At 42.2% G+C, this 19,418-nt stretch overlaps 1 long non-coding RNA gene across 3 annotated transcripts in view; it reads left to right on the forward strand.

The window, feature by feature from the left end:
• The first annotated feature begins 1,828 nt into the window (after positions 1-1,828).
• LOC132648256 (uncharacterized) overlaps positions 1,829-19,418 on the forward strand; it is a 46,423-nt gene continuing 28,833 nt past the window's right edge. For all 3 annotated transcript variants that reach the window (XR_009586629.1, XR_009586627.1, XR_009586628.1), the window contains exon 1: positions 1,829-1,984. This is a non-coding gene — a long non-coding RNA (uncharacterized LOC132648256). The remainder of the gene's footprint in view (positions 1,985-19,418) is intronic.

Consider the following 19,418-nt stretch of genomic DNA (forward strand, 5'->3'; position numbering starts at 1 on the left):
GAATAAAGATGAAACAGTATTTCAATGTGCAGCCAGAGTCTTCAGCTGCCTCTAGGAGCCCTGATCACACCAGCTCCAGCTCTGGTGGCCCAGGACTGGTGCACATTCGATGATTGCCTGAGGAATAAATTAATGAGGTTACTGAGATACTGAACATTTGCATATTCACGGATGCTTATTAGGTGGAAAGTGAATGCCAGGTGCACTGAATTTGGGGGTTAGAAGATTTGCTAAGAAGTCACATCTTTCTCTTGCTCAGAAACGGGGAGCCCTGGCAGTAAAAACAATACTCGGGCAAAACTCTTGCTTAATGAATATCTGAGTAATTATATCAGCAAGGCAAGGCAAAACGGATCAGTGTAGCTTACAAGCCCCAGTGAAGCCAGCATTCTGCCCTACTTATAGAGAGACCTGGATGCAATAGTTAAGGGGCCATAGAGGGAACAAATCCCACTTGCTCTGTCTGGATTTTAGGCTTTAATTATGCTGCTGGTGTGCTCAGCTGAACACAGGATGCCATGGTACCTAATGCAAAATGATCAATTGAAGGAGACCTTTACATTTGTAAACATTATTATTGACTGGTTGCCAATCTAAGTTGGAACAGGGAAAAGCTGTTCTAAAAAAATTACATGCAAACCCAAACAGGGGGGTAGATCTGTGCTGTTTCAGTAGGGAGTGTGGGTCTCCACATCTCTGGCAGTGGCCACTGCCAGGATGGGAGGAGGCACATTGTTTAAAGCGTTTGTATTTCACGGTGGAGCTAAGTTTCTGTGCAGCTGTGGGTTGTGGCTTGGAGACTCCCTCAGAGCTGAGCTACTCCTCAGGTCCTCAGACTATTGCAGCACAGAACAGTACTGTCCATGTTTTCCAGAGCACTGTGCACTGGGAAAGGCTGTCTCACATTTTTAATAGTTTACTTTTATTTTATACAGGTTGGTATTTTTTCTTTCAAGTGTATTTTTATTTTCTCTTCCAACAAAGCGATTAATAGCACTTAACCTCAAGGACTGCTCTATGGAAATGAAAGTATAATAAGAAGTATATATATTTTTTAATAATGATGCATATTTACTAACAAGTCCCTTTCTGACCTCCTGTTTTCACGGGACCTCTTGTATCGTCTGTTTCTGGCAGAGCAGGCAGTAACCCCGCATTAGAAACAGTTGTGTACACACTGCAAGGGCACACGCATAGCCAACGTACCCCATGGATTCCACGACGGGCGTGCTCTGCTCCACAACGGGTGTCTCTGCACAGCTTAGAGGCCTTCCACTCCATCTAGAGATAGTATTGCCAACATCTAAAGCTCTTTCTAAAAAGACTTTCTCTCCATATTTACAAACAGTCTCTGAATATGAATTATTTAAGTGCCTTCCCAGGGAAAAATCAAAGAGGCTCTTAGTACCCGTTTCAATGCTGCTTAAAACTTAAGCTTTTAATTTATTTTATCAAGGCTCAGAAAGTACAGTAATTGTCAGAACAAGGCCTCCATCCACCTCAAAATAATCTGCACATTTGAAAATTCAATTTCTTTTTCTCATACAAATTTTGATATGCTCACAAATGTAGAGAAATCAATTACTTTAAGGTGGCACAATTATATCCAGGAAACTACATATTCCTGTAAACTAAAGAAATATAGATTTATTATTATGTATCAATAACACCACTTAAGGATTTTTGAAGGCGTATTTCACCTTGGAAGGACCTGCTTGAAGCCTGCTCGGCCGTGAAGTCACTGTAGCCCAGGGTTTTTGTCACACACACAGAGCACAGATTTTTTTGATTATGTAGATTTCTTTTCCTACTGCAGTTTCATATGCAAAGCATGCATCAGCCACATTCATGCTATCTCCTAAAGCAGTCATTCTGAAACCCAATCTGGGGACAGTGCAGACTAAATAAAATTTCATTTTGATTTGGCCTCCCGCTGCGAACGGGACTGCTTTGTCTCAGCCGACAGAACCAGCAAGCCAGAAAGGTATGTGGCGCTTTGCATGGCTGGCGGTGTGTCTGGAGGCTCAGGATCGCCTCTGCTCCGGACTTGCCGCTCTCCCAACGCCTGCTCCCTTTCTCCCTTCGCTGAGTGCCTTCTACCCGGCTAACCCTACCAGTTGTTGACTTTGGCATATGTTTAATTGCTCCTGTGGCTGTTTGCATACCTTCCACCCCACCCTACTGTCTTTGTTATTGTTAGGCTTTGGTTTTTGTTTTTGTTTTGTTCTGGGTTTTTTTTTTTCCCTCCTCTGCCTCTATTTTGGTTTTTTGTTTTGTTTTTGCCACCGTTGGTTGGCTTCCCGTGTTTCTCAAGGTGTTGAATACTAAAATCCTGACTGAAAGGGAAATTGTGTTAGTGCTGTTCTGATGCTCCTGAGGCTTTACTGGAAAATTTGTCATGCTGGATTTTATTGTAAATTTGAAGACGCCTTTAACAGCTTTGAAGGACTTTAGCTTTCATGGCCCTTTTGAGTCGCTTTGGCAGAAAAGCAATCGCCCATTTTAGAGAAAGAGGAAGAATATAAAATAAAGAATATCTTCCAAGGGGACTGAGTTGTTTACCATCTTGATACGGTTTGGTGTTTTGTTTGTTTTTTTTTTTCTCTCACATGCGTCGTGGTGCTTGCTGCATGGCTGCTCAATATGGCTCTCCTCCTGAACAATGACCTTCACTGGGAGTCATCTCCGGAGAGGCCACTCCTGTCAAAGCTCTTCTTAAACTTGTCCCACCTTTCAGAGAGTGGGTTGTTGATCAAGTGACAACCTGCTGTGATGTTCTCAGAAGCTTTCCACACAATGGCAGAGTGCCAGTGGGGGTGGCAGTCCTGGGAACTCAGTGGTCAAATCCAAATGTCTCCTTGGTACTGCCCTTGACCAATTCGCAAGGTTCTGTGAGGGAAAGATGTGTTTCTCCCTGGTTTACTTGTTGGCATATCATTAATCTAAATTAGATTATAACAAACTGGTTAAAATGGATGTAGACTAAACAAGATCTGAATCCCTCAGAGGAGTTCAGGGAGTACCTTCACTGTGACCCAGGACCTCTGCACAAGCGAGTCCACCGAGAAGGGCGAAAGCGTGGAAACACAAACAGTTTCTCAGGGCTAACATAAAATAAGACATGTCATATAACTTTGTACAGGGTCAGAAATAACTTTTAGAAACCCCAAATATGGCAGCCTTCTGCCCCAGGGCCTTCTGCTGTGACCACTGGGCTCAGTGGTGAGCACTTTGCCCCTGAAGCTAGAGTATCTCCAGGCTTGTTACTCTTCTTCTGTGATGCTTGAGCCTCAGGTGGGGAGGAGATTGACGGACAGCTCAGGAACTTGCTACAAGGCCTCCCGCTAGGATTTCATGTCAAACAAATGGAAGAAGAAAGTAGAAGTTGAAGATGATGTTGGAGGAGCAGGAGAATGAATCAGAAGCCAGATGCCATTTGGTGGAGATGTCACCATTTATGGAGAAGAATGTGGCAATGCTAGGCTGACTTGAAAGTCTGGTGCTACCTAACAGGAGTGTGTGCTGTAGCCTGACTATGAGAGCTGCATCGTTAGTCCATTATCTGCTAATGATAACAACATACCAGTTTGGTTTTGTTTCTAAGGGACACTTACTGGAATTTTATAAACCTCCAGCACTGAGTGAATGTTTTAGGAAGTAATATATGCTAGGTGCTATCTACATTTCTTTAAATTAACAGCTTTTAAGTAAGAATGCCTTCTTAAAAGTCTGAATTTAAAAATGAATATTTAAAATATAAAAATAAAGTATAAAATATGGAAACACAATATTTATACTTTTAGTATACAAAAGTGTACAAATATTTAAAAATAATGTACACATAGACATATGAATATGGAAAGAGACTGAATTATTTATTTAACAAGAGTCAGCAAGATTATATTGAGGACAAAAGTTGATAAATTGTACCTAGTGTGTCTAAACTCTAGTTCACTGGGTATGTGTAATATGCACTAATGGTTACTACTATGCAATAAAGTATTAATTGATGTGCTCATTTTGGATTCATTTGGACTCTCTCTGAAAGAGAAAACTATTGCAATATGATTTAAGCAACCATGAGCGTTTTGGAAGGCAGGGAACTCAGTGAAGATGCAGCATGTTCTCCCTGGGATGGGATGGTGTACACCTTCCCCCTTTGGTATCTGCCTGAAGCTTATAACCCTTGGAGTCCACATGCTCCAGAAGCATGGCATTTCTGTGTGTCTGCAAGCACTAAATACACTCTTTGAAGAAATGTTGACAGCACCTGTAATGGAGTCTCTTGTGGCATGTTTCTATTTGTTTTCTGAGAAGCATCCTCTGGTCTTGCACATTTCATTATCTGGGTCTGTTTTAATACATGGGAAGGCTAGATAACAAGAGTTCCACATTCTGGCCACAGGCAGAGAATTCAAGAAGAACCTATCAGTCCTGGAGATGGTCAAGAGTATTCAGTGAGGGAAAAAGTGAATGAAGCAGTGCTACTAAGTGAGAACGCAAAGGGCAAATACATTCTATGAAGAGCTGCTCTCTTCATGACACCTCAGAGTCACCGTGTGTGGGGGGAAGAGACTTAAAAGGCACAAATCCTCTCCTGTGGGATCCAGAGACCACCTAGGCCTCTCCGTAGACCTGTGTGAGCCCCAAAGAAACTGCTTACCGTGATAGGTTCACACTGTCCAAATAGGGCATCTGCATCGTAAGAACCTAAGATGGTCAGATGTAGGCAAAGAAAAGTCCTAAGGAGCAGAAGGAGAATTATGACATTCTCTAAGTCATTGTGAAAACCACAACAGACGTTCAGTGGACCTCCTGCAACTACTTCCCCTACAAAAACAAACAAGCAAAGCATCCCGTCACAGAAACTAAAAATAAATTTATTTTTAAACCGTTTATTTACAAAGAATTCACCTTATATTTCTATAGGTGAGGCCAGCAAAATGTGAGTGACTAAAGAAAATGCCAACTAGAATCCAGATCATGGGAGCTTGTGAGGTACCACTGAAGAAACAGACTCTTTAGTAGTATTCCTCAAAGCATCACCTGCTCTTAGAATAAAGCAATTTATACTATCTTAATACAAATAATTATGTTAAATAAAAAGATAATTTACTATAACCACCATGACCATACTAATCTGAAAAACCCACAGGATTTGCAAATATGTAATAAATAATAAGAGACAATATTCTAGATCCATTAGCCCTCTGAAGAAGCATTTAGACATTTTCTTTACAATTAGGCAAACTTGGAAATTTTCCACAGCTCAGGTGATAAGGCAATATTAGCTAGAGCTAGTCTCTGAACAAGATTAAGCCCATATTTGCTCTTGAAGGTGAGACTTGTGCTTGATGGATCAGATCAAAAGTGTGTAGTGAGAGGCCCTGCAAACCACAGCTTACCTGTACCCAGAGCTGATCTTAGACCACAGTATCTTATCTCGTCGGAATGTCCAGTAAATTTTAAAGTCCAGAATAGATAGGCCCTAGAGAGATACAACTATTCTCCATGGGATCTTCTAAAAGAATGGAGGAGTAGTCTCTGTCTACGAAGTCCACAGAAAGTGAAGATTGTTCTTGTCAAGTGATTCGGTAGAGGTAGGCCCTTGGTCTGAGTTTTAATGGCTGCTCTTGGCTATGTGAAGCAAAGAATAGATTCTGACGTCATTGGGCAAAATGGCCTGCATGGCAGCTGGACTGAAAGCATGGTCCAGAGTCAAGGTTCTGTAGGCAGAGAGATGGAGGATATGTGTATAAGGTTCGGTGCGGGTTTTCCATAGCCCAAATGAAGGGCCAGATCCTTACGAGCCCTGCTTGCTGCACATTACAGTTCTCTTTTCAACAACGACCTTCATTTGGAGTCACCTCATGTGTGGTTATTGGGTTTCATAGAAATGGGGTGGGAGCAGCTGGAGCTCAGAGGTTATGAACACTGGCTGCTCTCCCACGAGAGCTGGGTTTGAGGGGCTCAAACCCTCACCTCCATGTACTGCTCACAGCCTGTTCACAGCTGCAGCTCCAGGGGACCCAGTATGCTCTTCTGGCCTCTGCAGACACCAAGGTTGCCTGTGCTGCACAGATATGTACCTAGGAAAAACATCCACCCACATAAAATTAAAACACTTCCTTAATTTTTTAAAAGAAAAATGAGATTGAGTAGCAAGATTTAAAAATGACACACGGACACTACGTGAGTGGAGGAATCTAATTAGTTCCTATAGCCACTATGATCCATAAATTGCACATACTTTTCCCCACCCTCTAGAACATTATCTTAAAGAACCGAAGGAGTATAGGAAGAAAACATGAGACTGGGCTTTTTATCCAAATGGAAGAATGAACACCAACTGAGAAGGACGGTTTAAATTATGAGGCATGACAGCTCAAAACTTGATTGGACATTTAATTAAATTCTCGTCCCTATCCTCACTCATTGACTGATTGAGAGCTCAGGAAGATGCCTGGATGAACTGTAACCCAAACACAAACAGTCAATTATATTTTCATCTTATGTACAAGAACTATTGTGACTGAGACTTTGAAGGTCAGGTACATCTGAAAGATTCCAGATTTTTACCCCCATGTCTTTGCTCAATAATGTTTTTAAAAATATTAGAGACAAGTATATATTAATCTCGGGAGGGAGGGGACAGCAAATGTGCACAGAATAAAAACTGATTACATAAGACAAGTTAAAACTTCTCAGTAGCTCCTTGAAATGTAACTTTAAAAGTGCAAAGAATCGGGTATCTTTGCTGTGTAGCCCTCTCCCCGCAAGCCCCCTTCTCTGAAAGGGATATTTAGCACAAACATGGGCCCAACTGTTTTGCCAATGTCTGGTGTCTAAACCCATGGTCTAGTTTATGCACCAGGCTCAATGGGGGCCCAAAGAGAGCCCATGTCTCTCCCAGGAATTTATAACATAAACATAGAAGCCAGCATGCTAGAGTTGTTGGAACAGGATGCATTCAATGACATGGCAGAAGACGCATGAATGCATACATTTTACATTTGTTCCAGGAAGCTAGAAACGGGCCGGCTTTCTCTGCCTTTCATAGACCTGTTTGGTCAACTCATGTTGTGTTCTTAGAAATGCCAGAGAGTATCCCAGCCAATTCCCTCCCTTATGCTTAAGTTGGCTAAAGTTTATTTCAGTTGTTTTCAACTTAAAAGAGCATTGTGATGCCAAAAACATGTGAACAAGAAATTCTTAGAAATTGCTGTAACATTTTGGACCTTCTACCAGTCTGCCAAGGGAAAAAAAAATACAGATAGTGAATGCTCACTTAGTCTTTGCTCATGAATTAAGACTGAAGAGTTCTTGAAGCTGATAATGACTGCAAATTTTCAATATTTCTATCAGAAGTCTCTAAAAGATGAAATAAACACCAGAAATGCCACTCCCTTGGAACCAAAGGCTGCCACATTATAGCGCCCTGGTTCCCAGCTTGTAGGTCTTGAACCCCATAGGAGTCACATATCAGACACCCTTCATCTCAGATATTTACCTTACAATTTAGAAAAGTTGCAATGAAATAATTTCATGGTTGGAGGTCACCACAGCATGACAAACTGCATTAAAGGGTTGCAGCTTTAGTAAGGTTGAGAACCACTGTGATAGCATGAAATGTTCCAAGATGTTGTTTGTATGATAACTCCACCAAAGATGCCCAGGGCCGCTCTGCTGCTCCAGCTAGGTTAGTCTCGTAAAACATGCATCAGGGTCAATGTCAACAGAAAATTGACTCAAAACGCATGACATCAGGAAAAGGACCTGGGAGTATCACCTCACTGAAGATCCAGGCTGACTCAAGTCACTACTGAAATGCTATAGACCGATCAGTGTGGAGGAGGAGTGTTGATTATTCCTGAAAGGAATGTTATATTCTGAAAGAGAGAAAGTCTGAGACTGCTGAAGACAGTCAAATGGAAATCTCATTTTTTTAAACAAACCAAAGGTTTGCAACTAAAGTACAGGTTTGTTTGTTTTGTTTTGACTGTACCATTAAACCAAATGCATGGGATGGTTTAAACTTCGAAAAGAACAATTTATTCTCTAAATAAAGCATAAATTGAGGCTTAGCTCTCTGTGAGACCACCTTGTAAAGCTTTGTATAATCATGAGGTGATACACGTTTTAGAAATATTTTATTTACTATGAAGTATAATGTACCTATTATGTTTATGATATTTAATATTGTGTAGCATTAAATATACCTGTGCAGTAGAAGACTACATTAGGGGACAAAAACTTAACCCAAATGGTTCAACGGTTTGTTCATGTCTGAAGGGCAAAAGAAGGTGACTCTAACCATACCATTATCACTTGCCCACATTAAGGATGCATTTATTCCCCTCTAGCCCATTACAAACTGCTGTGCCTTCCATTTACAGACCTTTTTGTTTCACTTATTGAGAAAAATACTTGAATCTTTTAATATTAAGGAAAAGTATCTCAAGAAAAGCTGTGTATATGAGAACTGATTTAATTTTTTTTTTAAATATGGGTTGAATGAGGGCTTTCTTTTCACCAGCTATTTGTTAGTATTTGGAGAGTATAAACACTAATGAGGGTGAGGAACTGGGTGGAACCAGGGGATAGGGGCTGGAGTAATGGCATGAAATTAAGAAAAGGGAAATTTAGGTTGATTACCAATTACCAATTGAAAATCTTCTTAATGCTGAGGTCTATTAGGCTGTAGGGTAATCTTGTGAAGGAAGTGGTGGGACTCCCATTGCTTGGATGTTTAAAATTAGAGTGGACAGAGCACCATCAAGGGCACCCTGTGGTGAGCTATCCACCCTGTTGTGTGAATGAGGGAGTTCACCTTCGTTGCTTTTATAGGCTCAAACTTCCACTCTATCTGGGGACAGAAGAGGAAAAAAGGCACACAGGCCTCCTTTGCATAGATCAGGATTTGCCCCAATGATCATGGGATCATCTGGAAATATTTCTTCTGTTTCTCATCTGGGGCAGTCTCTGAACACTTTGATGAAAGCTCCAAAGAGACAGTTTTGTTGGCAAGAAACACCTTCCCAAGATATATGTTTTCCACCTGGGAAGCTGACATCTTTCCCAGATTCATAGAATCCAATATCTTGTGTCATGCAGCACTCCAGTTTGCAGTAGAGTAAAAATTAAAGCAACCAGGCAAGTGACATTTTAATAACATGGTTAGCAGGGCACGGTGAGTGTGCATATTCTCTCTTTCCTAAGAGGCAAACAGATGGGAGGAATGGACGATGAGAAAGTTAGAAAAGGAAGGGGAACAGATTTGATTCGCAACTGATAAGCATTCTGCCATGTGCCAGAAGCCAAAGTAGACATGCATAAAAATGTGGGGAAAAATGGCCATTTCTCTTTGTCTATGGGTGCCCATCTTTCTGTCTGGGAGAGAGGTTGAGAGGAAGGTCTTTCAGTTAGTGGGGATCTCTGTATAACTCAGTGTGGCAGCATTGAGGTGGTTAAATCTGCTGACTTTAGCCACAGGGATTCTGTATCTCATAAAATAAAAACAAATACTATATGCACGGGATACTGGTCTCTTTTTGGAATGTTCTGGGTTCAATCAACATACCCAGGCTCACGAAAACCAAATGGCATGTAGGATGAGCTAACTTGTGTCTTGTCATAGTTTATCTCCATTCAAAGCCACACATAAAAATGTAGCTGCCACCGTGGAGCCTAAGAGGCTGTAGGGTCACTGCGAGGGGAGGAGTTCCTGCTTTCATGAGACTGCACGCACCAGTGTGTCACTACATGTAAGGCATCAAGTTTGTGTTTGTCTTTTCTGCACACCCACTTCCTCCTTTAATTAATTCCCTTTATACATTAAAGCAGCAAAGGCTCTTGTCAGTACCACACCCCTGGACTTCCCTGCCCCCAGAACAAAGTCGGTAACATCTTTGGCAAGCAGCTTATGCACGCAGGCTCAGGTGCTATTAGAACAATAGAAAACGGAGGACGGATGAAGAGTTACCGGTAGGCTGATGACTAAAGCAGTAAAACTATGTCATTCCATCGGATTCTACACGTAAAATTAATGTTGTCTAGAAAGGTCTGATGAATACTTCCTCAAAAACCCGTGGTTGTGCATAAGGATGTATATACTTGAGATTTCAGACATTATAAGGAAATATCCTTCACCTCTCCCTGTCCTGGCACCAAGGATTCAATCCAAGGCCTTGCACATAGCAGACAAATTGTTCTACTAATGAGTGACAGCACCAGGAAAACATTCGTGCGATCTATTTTCTGAGACAATGTTCGTACGATACGGCCCAGGAACGGCCTTGTGAGGGGAGCTGCTAACTGTGCTGTGTGCGGTACTGATCCTCAGTGAGCAGTGCCCTGACTGTGGGCTGTCCCCAACACCTAAAGAACTGACTCGGCCACATTCAGAATGCAATTACACATATGTTCTCCACCATAGGCTCAGGAGGTTCCCTGCTGGCAACAAGGTCAACTCCCCAGTGAGTCATACCACCTCCACTGGGAAATACGTGAGCTACTTTACTGAATGGGAGCGCATTTGGTTAAGGGTCCACTCCTCCAAACACATGCTCATATTCTGGGAAACCTCCAACCACCAGTCAGAGAACCACAAAGTCAAATTACAGACCTTAGGCCCTGACTGCACAAGCCAAAGGGTTCTAGGCTGGAGAAGCAGCACCTCAGAGAATTCCTTTCAGATTTTTTCAGAAAATATGGCATTAAAATTCCTGGTAATTTTTACTTCTTACATTTAGTTTAAGGGGAATAAGTCCTCCCTTAGATCTGAGCAATGCAACTTATGTCTACAATGCTAATGATAGTACTTTCTGTGGAAATATAATTTTAAACACTTTCATGTATGTTAGCTCATTCAATAATTTAAGAAATACTTACTTTTGTGTTATCAAAAGTAAATTCCATGATGCCTTAGTTTTTATTAATCAATTGCTAGAAGAAGAGTTGAGTTGAACACGTGAAATGACAAAATTCACCATAACCTTGTTCATAAGAGATTTTTGATAGGTATTACTGCTTAACGTATTTATGTCATACTGTGGAAGTGGGTTTTCACATTCCATTAAAAATATGATAGCCTCCTTGGAAACAGGAGTCAGGTAACCCTTCCCTGCAGTTCTGTTTTGGTACCTGGAGCCATGACTAGCGTCTAATCTGGGGAACACGCTATTTGTGGCAGAGGGATCTTGCATTCTGGCATCACTCATTGATCCCCCAATGCCCTCCACAAACCATCCTGGCTGTAGCTGTTGTGAGTTTGCACTGGATCTGGACTGTTTGCCCAAAGTTAAGTGTTAAAGCTTTAAAAGATGAAATCATGAGTTCAAACTCAGGTTAAGATGTCTTTTATGGTTCTAGAAGCTTTTTAGCTCTTTTTTGGTGACTATACACAGTGCCCAGAATCATCAGTTCATGGATGATGAGCCCAAGGTATTTACAATGGGATCTCTGTCCAACATCTCTGATGACCTTCTGTGTTCTTAGGTCCTGAGTGTGGGGATACTCAGAATTCTGCTCTGGGGTGGTGCTTCTGGAACCTGCAAGGGAACCCCACAAAACTCCAGCCAGGGTTGACTCCACAGTGCTCTTATTCCAACTGTGGTGAGAGCAAAGGGCAGAGGTGGGCACCCTCATTTTGCAAATGTGAAAAAAGTAAAGTTATCTGTAATTTCAAAGGGATCTGAGCCACTAAGAAGCAGACAAAGATTTTTTTAACCAAGTTTTGCAAGCTTTGACTGGCTAACTTAGTTATAATATATACTTCTACTTTTTATTCACAAGGGAGAATTTGAATTAGTGTTTAAAAAGCAAAGGAGAGAGAAGTTAGGTATTGCTGAAGGCCAGAGACTATACTTTCCTGAAGTTTCATATTGCTTCTCTCTTCTTCCCTACTTGGATGAGGTAAAATGAGGACCAGAGTGAAGAAGAAACCACAGAGAAGCCCAGAAAATCTACTTTGGAAATAAAATCCAAAGAGATTAGATATTTTGCAGACCGTATATACATACACCAAAATATCATGAACACTTCCTATTTAAAAAATGAGTAAAATTTTTTAAACTGTTTTTCAATCAGTACCCCAACTGTAAAGCTTCAATAAGGCTCATCAGCAAAGTCTAAGGCCAAGTCCAAAATGAAATCATGGGGACCTCTTGTATGCTAGTTAGTTAGCAGTTTGCTTTTTGGTTTTTAGGTTATTTTGTTGTTCTTGTTAGTTCAACTTGACACAAAGCTGGGGTCATATGGAAAGAGAAAACCTCAACTGAGAAAATGACTCCCTCAAACTAGACCAGGAGTCAAGTCTGTAGGACACTCTCTTGAAGATGGATGCAGAGGGTCCAGCCCACAAGAGATGGTGCCACCTACTCCTGGGTAGGGGATCCTGAGTTGTGTAAGAAAGTCATGAGAAGCAAGTCAGGAAGCACTAGTCTTCCATGTCTTCTTCAGTTCCTGTCTCCAGTATCCTGTCTTAGGTCCTTGCCCTGAATTGCCTAAGTGATGAGGTGCAACCTGGGAGTTGAGAGATGCAATAAATTCTTTCCTCCCCAAACTAGGACACTTTGCTCCACAAATAAAAAAGATCTAACAGCAGACCACTAAACCAAGCATGGGCTTGTGTGTGTGTGCACAGAAAGCACCCAGCCCAGAAAGCGGCTTTGCCTGGCACTGCTTCCGTGACCTTATGTCAATAGAATACGTAGGAGACCTAGCCTCCAGAGCTGCTCATAAATGAAGAAAACCAGTTTTCTTTCCAGGGTCTGAGCCATCCAGAGAGGGTCAGCCTGAATCTGGCAAGTTTTCTACTAAGGACAGAGAAGGATGTGGGGATTTGACATTAGGAAAGAACCTAAGTTATCCCTAGAATTTTCTCCTTAGACCAAGCCTCTGGGAGTCAACTTTGAGAGAAGCGTCTTCCACAGATGTTGCTAATGGAGTGCAGCATATTTTATTTTAAAGATGCACAAAGTCTGCAGTGCCCTTACCTTTTGGCGTTGATCCTTTACACTTGGTAATAGGACCATTTATTTGGTTTCATTCACTGCATGATACTCATTAAGAAGTTAGTGGGACTTGGACATTCTTGAAAAGCAGATCCCCCTTGCCCCTGCTGCTGTGCAGATGTAGAGACAGGTCACATCATCAAAGAGCATCACAGCATCTCCTGGCAATAGCATCTTCATGGAGCTACAATGCTATTGTACACAGAGAGCAACAAAGGCCAGTCTGCTAGGACTCACGTAGAACAGTCAGGGCTGTACTGTGCCATGCAAATTAGGGTGATGGTACTGGCATTACAGTGGCACGTGCATTACCCCAGGCCTTCTGGAGTTGATCAGAAAATAAAAAGCCAGCCCCTACACACAGTTGAGCAGAGAAACAGTTTAGACCTCCAAGTCTCTAAGACCAAAACCAAGAAGAGAAAAGGTGAATCTACATATATCTTGGGACTTGCTAAGGGAGAAGCATCACTAAAACATCAACATCTTATATTTTTATTGAGCGTCTTCCACGCTGTTTGAAACATACTCATGTAAGCTAAGTGCCACAGGGATAGCAGTCGGGTTGGTGTGCCCCTGTTTCCAGGCAGAGCCATCCCATCATTCAATAGCGTTTGCCATTGCCATTTTGTCAATAAAATAAGGACAGCATTGGTTTCTAGCATCCTGGATTTCTGTTGAGCAAAGCAACACTGAGGCGCATGAAAGGCATCAAGAGATCTGACGTAAATGGAAATCATCGCAGCTTCAGAAATGTGCACAACAGGTGCAAAAAATAGATGTTCAAAACGCGTTCTATTATTTGGCTTTTTTGGAATCAAATCAGAATCAAGAACAATAGTGGCCATTTCAGATAAATTACTTCTGCACATTCTTGCAGATTGAGCAGCTGTAAAGAAGGGGAGGGGGAGGTTGGGGTGCTAGCTGTTTGGAAGGTGGATGCGAGTACATCTGTACTATGTATATAGTTCATTCTGTATATTAAGTTTTTGCTTTTTATATTCAGTGATAAAACTAGTTTTCTTCCCAGGATTGCAATATTCATTAATTTAATAATTTAATAATTAAAGAGCACAACTCTAGAGGCAAGAAATGACTAAGGCAGAAGTTTGCAGACAATCCATTACTTTTCTCAGACAGTCCCTGTGAACAGTCCATGGAGATGTGATTTAGTGATTTAAGTCCTAGACTGGGCTGTTTAATAAAATACTGAGTGTTTCTGTCGTTTTACTCTCACAGGAAGCATCTCTTCAGTCACCAGGTATGGCTTTGCCAATGGTAGGAGGGGGGCCAAAGTCATCCCTCCCTTTCCCATCCTTGTCCCATTCTGGACTCTCTTTCTTTCTCTCTCCATTTTGGTGCCTTACTGCTTCTATTTGTAATTTTTTATGTTGGTCAGGGAGAGGCTCCTTGTCTTCTTAGTCCTGTCTGTTAGCACATTCTATTTTATTAGACATTATTCCAAGTAGTGAGGGAGAAGGAGGCAGGCCCTAGTTAAAGGAGAAATATAATTGGATGTAGTTGGATTAAACTACTATCAGAGTGTACTCCTAATGCCCCATAAAGAACTCATGGCCAAAGTGTTAATGAGGCAGAGGCAGAGGAGAAGGAGGAGGCAGAACCCTGTTTCCATTATTGTAGTTCTGTTTAGGCACACTGTAGGAGCCCCAAACTGCACACATGTAAGCAGCCATAGTCCCTCCTGCTCCTGTGCCCCTTTAAGCCTTGAATTTCTGATTTTTCTCACATTTCAATTGTGATAACTTAGTTTTGCTACAACCTCAAGGCTTGACTCAAATTCTCTCAAAACGTTATATCTCACATAGAAACTGATATGTTTATCACATGACTTTTTTTTTTTAAGCAAGATACTGATCGAATGCCTATGCCCTCGTGTGATGGGAATAGGGAATAAAGTTAATGAGCCTATTTTTAGGTGTAAGTATCTTGAAGTTAAAAAACAAATTAAATGCAAATATCATAACGTGCTTTTTTTTGTTAGAGTTGGGAAAGAGCCCCGTCCTGCTGCTGAGCCCAGGCTTTGGCCACTGGTGCTGCAGGAGAAAGTAGAGAGGAAAGTGAAACCTTGCGGATGGCCTGACAGCACAGACGGGAGGGTGGATCAGGGGTTTCTCTTTGTCACAAGCCTGTTATCTGATGGATTGCTCTCCGCTTACACTGTGTAAATACGCACAGCAAATCCTTTCTTCCGTGGGTCCTGTTTCCAGCGTGCTCCCTTTTACAGTAAAGCGGGATGTCTTCTCCCCTCGTTAAAGGAAAGAATAAAGAAAATGTAGGAGAGATCTGCTGGCAAAAGGAGTGTCATCAGTACGGGACACTTCTCTGTTTTGATTTTAAATCATCTTAATCTGATAATTTTTTCATATAAGGTGAGACTCTTATTCCATTTTCCAGGAATTTAATATCTTATAATTCTCCTAAACAAAATCCCTATAACTCCTTGGAATTCTGTTTCCCTGACTTCTTTATATTAAGCATGTGTGTTAGTGCTGGGCGCCCTGTTCAAAGGTAAAGTTTTAAATATAATCCTTGCTCAAGTGACAGGTTTACAAACTAAGTCTCCAGCAGGCTCTGTGCTCCCGCAGCCGCCTCTATAAGGACTCTGTGGAATCTGTCCAGCTTTTGTAACCTGGAGTGGGCAAGTCAGAACCAGGGCAGGACCTGGAGGCTGCCTGAGCTGCTCCCTTGATGTAGCCAGAGGAAGGGGCTCCACAGGAGACACACCGCACACAGCCCAGATTTAAGCTTCCAAGGATGCAGTTTCTGCTGTGTTTGATCTGTCTTTTCCCTTTTATAAAACAGGCTTCGGGTCTCATGCATAAACCACTAGGTAGAGAAACGAGAAGTCTTCTGCATGAAAAACAGTAAATCCGAAGGTGTTTAAGCACGTGATGTTGAAAGTAATTTTTCACTTTTTTTCCATTCATTTTTATTGCTTTCCAGAATGAAAATTCCACAGCCTCAGAAGCCAAGGGGCCTTTGGGGGGAGTACAGGGGAGAAAAAAAGAAAAAGAAAGAGAGGGAGAGAAAGAGAGAGAGAGACAGAAAGAAAGAGAGCGAGAGAGAAAGAAAGAAAGAAAGAAAGAAAGAAAGAAAGAAAGAAAGAAAGAAAGAAAGAAAGAAAGAGGAAGAAAGCCCTCACTACTTTCGGATCTCAGCCTCAGCTAAAGCGACAGGGGAGGGTTCTAAGGAGACAGTTGCTCGCTGCCGGCTATGGTTCCCACTTTTGTTTCCTGTGAAAACCAGCACAGAACAAATTAAAAGAGTGATTATTTGAAGGCTCCACAGTCTTCCCCGATCCAGCATCTCCAGGATTTTCATGGAAACCCGAAGCTGGGAACGCAGGGGAGATGTCAAGCTTGTCAGTTTCTGCTGGGCTCCTTGGCAGGGAGCTCAAAGTTTGAGCTTTGCAAACAAGCTGAAGAAATCTCTGTTCTGTCTACTTCTGAAACAAAAATGTTAGTTGAGAGTCGACTTCACCTGTCCCTTCCTTGACTTCCTTTTGCTTCCATGTGATTTTTTTTTTAAGGGAGGAAGAAGAAAATAAAATAGTAGTTCTCGTGGGTGGTTATGTGGGGAAATTCAAACTGTGTTCCGTAAATTAACCTTTGAACAATGGATTCCCTGCAAGCCCTGCACTCACCGGCCTGGGACTGGCTTATCCAGCAGGAGATTTAGCCCAGTCCTTTTATAAGTCTATTGTTTCTATTCTTCTGGCCTTTCTAAAAATAAACCCTGCTTTTTATGACATGGAGACAGGAGGCTGGAGTGCAATGGATACAGTTTGCTCAGAAAAGAACAAAACCTGTAAGTTATTGTCAGTGGTCAGATACAGAAGTTGAAAACTACATTGTCTTTACGTGGGTAAAACTTGTCTGGGTCTCAGTGCTTCTAGGACTGGCTAGCATACTTCTGTAGAAAAACCTTTAGAAAAATCACCGTTTCCAGAACAGTATCTTAGTGGGCTTCGACAATGCAGTAACTTAGGATGTCATCGTTTCTTACAAATAAACTTTTTAAAGGCCAGACTATCACAGTAAGCAAGGAAAGGCGACTGTTCCCAGGGCAGCAGAAAGGAAACCCACTGTGGCTGTCTCACACCCACCGTCGCTGTGTGTCAGCCCAGGCCAGCTCCCCAAGCATCAGCCCGGTGACTGCCCCACAGTGTTTTGGGGTGCCTACTTCCATCCCTATTCTGTATATGAGAAACTGAATCTGGGCTGCGTAAGCCTGCAGCGTTGGACACTAATGGGTGCAGTGGAGTGTCAGCACAGGGTGCTCTGGCCCAGGACACTTGCTCCTAAACAATACTCTCTGTAGACCCCCCACTTACTCATTCCTGTAGGGCGAGAAACTGCAAAATGTCACTCATTTCTTCATTGTCTTTGTACGCAAAAAGAAGGCCTCAGACTAGCAACTGGACACAGCAGTCTGCACAGTAGATGAACTCATTACGTTGTGGCAAGGTAATTAGGAGGACTGGGTACTGCTCAAAAAAAAAAAAAAGACTCAAAAGAAGGCAGCCTTGGTGTGCCTTCTCAGGCCTTGGCATTAGCAGCTGGGAGTGGGGGGAGGGAGGGAGGTGGGAAAGAGACAGAGAGAGACAGAAAACCTTTACAACGGGTAAATCTAATATTTCTTAACATCCAAATTTAGACTACAAATCGTGATGGTATACACAGGATATATACATATATCTACACAGTTATACCTTATCTATGAAAAATTTGTACCCAAATCTCCAGCAGATGGCTCAAAGTATGATTAGAGCCAAACCTTACACATTATGTCTTTCCCCTATACTTACACGTGTATAATATACAATCTTTTCAGCTGGGAACACTAAGAGGTTACCAAGACCTGCCATTACTGTTTTATTGTTTGGTGTCATTATTAGTTAAAAAGAAAACGATTAAGTAACAAGACCACACAAACTCTGTGAGCAAATTTGATGACGACGCATAGTACTGGGCAAAGAGTTGGTTGATGAGGTATACACTGAGGATACACAGGACAAGGGCACAGTTTATGTTCCTAGAGGGATGGGCTTGGGTGGTGCCAGGTCTTGCCCCACTCTGATGGCACACAGTTAAAAATGTGTGAATTATTTCAGGAGTTTCTTCATTACTGTTTTCTGAATTTGTGTGGGACCTGGGAACCAGCGTGAAGCAAGCAAAGGAAAAGCTGTCTTTTCCTCTGGTGAGGAAAGACAGCTGTACACATGGCATGCCTTTCAGATGATAGGGTTTGAGCAACACAGACTACCATGGCACTCTCCGCCATTTTCTACCTGTGTGAGCCTGGGTGAGCTCCTGCTTCCTGAAGCTTCATCTTGAAAACAGGCAACAGCGACAACTCAAGTTAACACAGAGTAGACATGTCTGTAGGCTCACAACAACTGATGGGGTCTGCCCTCACATCAGTCAGTCTGATAACACAGGCACGTTTATCACACTCAGCTTGGTGAGAATCCCAGTCCACCTGGACGTAAAGGCTGTGTTCTGCCCACAAAGGGCAACACCTTTCTTGAGATGTGTAAAAGGTTTTCTTTCATGTACATAGCTTATACTTTCTGCTTGATGTTCAGCACATATTGGGGATGTGTTCATTGTCACTGGTGAGAGATGGGCACGTGTGTGCACAAACACGTGAGTGCAAATGCAGTCACACACAGGAACACACACACACACACACACACACACACACACACTCAGCTTAAAGCAGCTGTGTCTGAGCTGGGATACCAAATAAGGAAAGAAACGATAGACTTGTCAATGAACGATTAGGGAGAAGAGATATCAAAAGTTAAAATTAGATCTCTACCTCATCCAGTTGCAAGAATACCCTGAAGACGGAAATGTTACCTATGAAAATCACACCAGACAGCTCAGAAAGGACCTGTCTTCAGATGAGCTGGACCTGTCTTCTTGACAACTGACCACAGAGAAGTTGCCACCAAAACACTGAGGCAACTTTTCCCTCTGTGAACCCTCTGTGCCCCAGTCCCCTGCTGTCTGTGTGCTCAACCTTCTGTGTTGGCTTGATGAACTCTTGCTATCCTTGGCAAAGCTTGTCTATCTGTCTTCCTCCTTCTCTTACGTTCCCCTAGACCTGTTGATTTTGTCTTCCTGGATTTCAATTCACTTTTGTCTGTTTCCACTTTCTGGAGGAGCCACATTTTTCTTTATAGAGCAACCCCTCTTCAGTAATACTTCTTAGTGATAGACAGTTGGGCTCTTGTCCTCAGAATTCCAATTCTAGTTCCCAGTAACTACCAATACATGAACTTATTGTGTTCCTCCAACCTCTTAACATATTACTCCATTGGCCTCTTTATTTGGGGGCACCAGAGCAATTTCCACTCTAGAGTTCAGCTGAATGATAGAA

Source organism: Meriones unguiculatus, chromosome 16 (genome assembly GCF_030254825.1).
Source record: "Meriones unguiculatus strain TT.TT164.6M chromosome 16, Bangor_MerUng_6.1, whole genome shotgun sequence".
In the NCBI taxonomy this organism is placed as follows: Eukaryota; Metazoa; Chordata; class Mammalia; order Rodentia; family Muridae; genus Meriones; species Meriones unguiculatus.